Source organism: Myotis lucifugus, unplaced genomic scaffold, assembly GCF_000147115.1.
Source record: "Myotis lucifugus unplaced genomic scaffold, Myoluc2.0 scaffold_496, whole genome shotgun sequence".
NCBI lineage: Eukaryota > Metazoa > Chordata > Mammalia > Chiroptera > Vespertilionidae > Myotis > Myotis lucifugus.
The window spans coordinates 617732-623294 of record NW_005871544.1 but is presented as its reverse complement, the minus strand read 5'-3'; positions in this window follow the sequence as shown (position 1 = coordinate 623294).

Below are 5563 nucleotides of genomic sequence, written 5' to 3'. Positions count from 1 at the left end.
CCCGACAGAGGCAAAAGCATATTTAGCAGTACAAAGGAAAATACTAAGGAAGAGGATCAACTGGCTGGGGGAGAGAATGAGGGGGAGAAGAGGGAAGGGAAATACATTAATTCCATCATTGCTCATAATAAAGGAATTAAAAATTAAATTAAATTAAATTAAAAGTACCCATTTAATATAACAAAAGACAGTGGTGAAATAGAGGGAAAAAACATAAGACAAATAGAAAACGTAAGATGGCAGGCATAAATCCTACCTTATGAGTAATTACATTGAATGTAAACAGATTAAACATTCCAATTAAAAGACAGAGATTGGAAGATGAATTAAAAACTACATGATCCAACTATATGCTGACTATAGAAGACACATTTTAGATTAAAAAACACAAGTTGGTTGGAAGTTAAAGGATGGAAAACATATCATGCAAACTAGTTAAAGAGACTTGGAATGACTATATTAATATCAGATCAAATAGATTTTAAGACAAAATTTTTTACCAGTGACCAAAGACGTATAGTTTCTAATGATGATGGAGTCAATCCATAAAGAAGATATCTATAACAATAAAAGCATAACATGCTAATTAGACCGGACAGCCAAACAACTTTCCGGAAGTCATACGGAAGTCCTTTCAGATGAAGCCGCAGCAGCGGGGCTGAGGCAGAGGTGGTTAGGGGTGGTCAGGCAGACAGGCAAGCAGTTAGGGGCCATCAGGCAGGCAGGCGAGTGTTTAGGGATGATCAGGCAGGCAGGCGAGTAGTTAGGGGCGATCAGACAGGCAGGCAGAGGCAGTTAGGGGCAATCAGGCAGACAGGCAAGCAGTTAGGGGCGATCAGGCAAGCAGGCAGGCAGGCCAGCGGTTAGGAGCCAGCGGTCCCAGATTGTGAGAGGGATGTTTAGGCCTAAACTGGCAGTCAGACATCCCCCAAGGGGTCCTGGATTGTGAGAGGGTGCAGGCCAGGCCGAGGGACCCCACACTATGCATGAATTTCATGTACTGGGCCTCTAGTAATAATATAAATATATGTGTTTCTAACAAAACTTCAAAATACTTGAAGCAAAAACTGACAGAACTAAAGAGAAAAATAGATAAACAGTAATAATAGTAGACTTCAAGGTCCCATTTTCATTAATGGATAGAACAAGTTAAGTGGAATATCAACAAGGAAATAGTAGACATGAACGACATCATAAATCAACTAGACCTAACAGACACCTGTAGAACACTCTAACAACAGCATGTACATGCAGCATTCTCCAGGACAGACCATATGTTTGACCATAAACAAGTCTCAATAAATTTAAAAGACTGAAATCATACAAAGTATGTCTTCTGACCACAATAGAATGAAGTTATAACTTTGGAAACTAACAAATATGTAAAAAATTAAAACATTTCTAAATGCCCTGGACAGGTAGCTCAGTTGGTTGGAGCATTGTCCTATACACTAAAATGTTGTGGGTTCAATTCCCAGTCAGGGAACATACCTAGGTTATTGGATTCTGTTCCTGGTTGGGGCACATATGGGAGGCAACTGAGCAATGTTTCTCTCTCACACCTATGTCTCTCTTTCTCTGTTTTTAAGACCCATTGAAAAAGATCAACAAAATTAACAAACTTAGCTATACTGGCCAAGAAAAAAAAAGAAGACTCAAATTACAAAATTAGGAATGAAAGTGGAGGAAGAACTACTGACCTTATGAGATAAAAAAGGACTATAAGGAATACTATGAACAACTGTGTACCAACAAATTAGATAACCTAGATGAAAAAGACAAATTCCTAGAAAGACACAAGTTACTAAAACTCACTCAAGAGGAAATAGAAAATCTGAATAGGCTAGTAACAAGTTGAGGTTTAATTAATTTTTAAAATTTCCACAAAGAGAAACCCAGGCTCAGATGGCTTCACTGGTGAATTCTACCAAATACTGTAAGACTTTTAAAACCAGTCCTTTACAAACTCTTCCAAAAAATAGAAAAGGAAGGAAGGAATACTTCCCAACTCATTCTATGAAGCCAATTTTACCCTGATGCACAAACTAGACAAAGAGATCATAAGAAAACATCCCTTATGAATGTAGACCCAAAAATCCTCAACAAAATACCAGTAAAAGAAGACCAAGAAACAAATAGAAAGGATTATACGCCATGAAAAGGATCAAAAACCACATGGTCATTTCAATAGATGAAGAAAAAGCATTTGACAGAATTCAACACCCTGTTATGATAAAAACATTAAACTAGCAGGAATTTTTCTTAACCTGATAAAAGGCATCTACAAAAACTCACAGCTAACACCATATTTAAAGCTTTCCCCCTAAGATTGAGAACAATAAGAACATCAACTCTTGCCACTTGTATTCAACATTGTACTAGAGGTCTAGCAAGTGCAGTCAGGCAAGAAAAGGAAATAAAAGACATCCAGATTGGAAAGGAAGAGTAAAATTATCTCTATTTACAGAACATAATCATGTACACAGAAAATTCTAAGGAATCCACACAAAAACTTAAGAGTTAGTAAATGAGTTCAGAAAAGTTTTAGGGTACAGAATCAATATATAAAAATCAGTTTTATTTCTACACACTAGCAATGAATAATCCAAACCTAGGAGTTAGGGTAAGGGGGCCTGAGGAGTGACTACTAATGGGCACTGAGTTCCTTTCCTGGGGTGCTAAAAATGTTCTGTACTTAGTGGTGATGGTTGCACAGCTTTGTGATGTACTAAATTGCACACCTTGAAAGGATGAATTTTATCTCAATAAAATTCTTTTTCCCCCTCTTTAAAAATAGTTTACTGTTAGAAAACATTACCATGATATAGCACATCAAATGAATAAGGAAAAGAAACATAACTACATCTGCATAGATGATAAAAGGCTTGATAAAACTCAACAAAAACTCATCAAGAAAGTTCACTTCATTCACATGTAATTATAATCTTTTAAACTAACATTTTTATTAAAGCGATTCAATATCTTATGTAAGATTATATTGCTAGTTTGTAGCAGGTAGAATTAAACCTTTGTTCATTTCTAATCAATGTTATTACAATATCAAACAAATTATTTTGTGTATGTGGAGAATAAATTTCAGAATATAAAAGGTGGTAAAAAGTGGTATAAGCTGAAACCGGTTTGGCTCAGTGGATAGAGCGTTGGCCTGCGGACTGAAAGGTCCCAGGTTCGATTCCGGCCAAGGGCATGTACCTGGGTTGCGGGCACATCCCCAGTAGGAGATGTGCAGGAGGCAGCTGATCGATGTTTCTCTCTCATCGATGTTTCTAACTCTCTATCCCTCTCCCTTCCTCTCTGTAAAAAATCAATAAAAAATATATTTAAAAAAGAGTGGTATAAAATTTGTTACTTTTTAAATTAATTAATTAATGTATTTTTTATTTTTTATTGATTTTAGAGAGAAGGAGGGAGGGGAGAAAGAGAGAGAGAGAGAAAGAGAGAGAGAGAGAGAGAGAGAGAGAGAGAGAGAGAGAGAGAGAGAGAGAGATCGGTTGCCTCCGCATGCACCCTGACCAGGGATAGAACCCATAATCTAGGTATGTGCCCTGACCTGGAATTGAACCTGTCACCTTTTGGGTACAGGATGACTCTCCAACCAACTGAGCCACACTGGCTAGGGCTAAAATTTATTACTTGTTTAGAATAAAAATTACAGATTTCCTTTGTTTTTTGTTCTTTGTTCTTCATTGTTTTTCTGTTGTTTTGAGTTACTGATCAAGAATATGCTATGATGGAATTTGATAAAGGATGATGAAGGGGTTTGGAATTTTTTAACTTTATTTTTGTTGTTTACACTATTACAGATGTTCCCATTTTCAATAAAATTCTTTAAAAAATTTCCAAAAGGGAAATAAATGCAAAAAAGGAAAGACCAATGTCTTATTAGTACTGTTGTGGGAAAGAAGGGTGCAGCAAATATATACCGTAGCTTGCACGTGCATAGAATACTTCTGCAAGGACACACAGGAAGGGTAACACACCTCAGCTCTGGGGAGGGAGACTGGTGGCTGGAGGACAGGAATGGGAAACTTTCACCGTTACATACTTTTGTTCTTTGAATTTTGTACCACATAAATGTATTATCTATTTTTAAATATAAAAATTAAATCGATAACAGCTAAGATCTCTTGCGTGCCTACTATGTGCCAGCACTGTTCTAGCACTTTATATGCATTTAATTTTCACAATGACAATCTTTTTAATCCTTATTTACAGAAAAGGAAAGTGAAGCATAAAGAAAATAAATTATATGACGAAAGTAACACAGCTAATATGTAGGATTTAAAATTTGACCTAGGCTGCCTGGCACAGAGTCCTTGCTCCTGACCACGACTCTATACTGTCTCTCAGAAATTTAAAGGAGTAGAAGAGGAGAAAGGAAGCGGGGAGGGGGTGGGGGGAAGAGGCGGAAAAGTGGAAGGGAAACAAGAGGGGAGTGGAGGGGGAGGAAGAAGGGTGACAAGAGGAGGGAGGAGGGTATGTGCGGACTAGACAGGACAATTTAAAAGAAGTCCAGGCCTCTCTTTCCCAAACATCCTTAAAGTTCTGACTGTGGCCATTTGAACAGAATACTGAAGCCTGGGTGCAGGGTAGGTCCCAGGAAAGCCAGTGAGCCTAGTGGTGAAGAGCATAAACTCTGGAATTAAATTGGAGTTGGAATCCCAGCTCCACCATTTTGTGGCTGTTTCTTAGAGCAAAACCTTTCTAAGCTTCAGCTTCTTCATCTATAAAATGGGAATAAAAATACTTGCTTCACAGAATTGATAATGGGATTTAAAGAATGTACTTCAAGCACAAAGTGAGGGATAATTGGTAGCTATCATGTCATTAGTTAACTGGCTTTATGAACACCAATGATTGAGTTATAAGCATAAAAATCAGTGGGAAGGTTGTACTCTGTGGAAGAAAGACCATCGAACAGATAAAGGCCAAAGACAGCAGCTCCAAAAGGGGAGAATAAAGAAAAGAGCTAGAGTCATATACCCTCTGGCAGTTTCAGTTTCTTATGGAAATGCCCAAATCATATACCACAAAGGAGAAATGAATTCCCACTGTGTACCTCTCAAGATTCTTTGGTTTCTTTTATATATATAATTTATTTTTATTTATTTCAGAGAGGAAGGGAGAGGGAGAGAGAGATAGAAATATCAATGATAAGAGAGAATCATTGATCGGCCGCCTTCCGCACACCCCCCACTGGGGACCGAGCCCGAAACCCAGGCAAGTGCCCTTGACCAGAATCGAACCCGGGACCCTCCTGTCCACAGGCCGATGCTCTAACCACTGAGCAAAACCAGCCAGGGCATTCCTTGGTTTCTTAGCAGCCCATTTCCACACCTGTGCCAAAAGTGGTCAGCACCAAAGCACCCACACTGCCAGCCTTCCTTTGTAATGACAACCTCTTCATTAGGGCTCCCAGACCGCTGGTCTATCCCAGTTTTAATTTCTCTACAGTTGTGCAATTGACAGTCCAGAGTTAAGAAGATCTAAATTTCATGCTTCAGAAACACAGGCTTTCAATATATATATATATATATATATA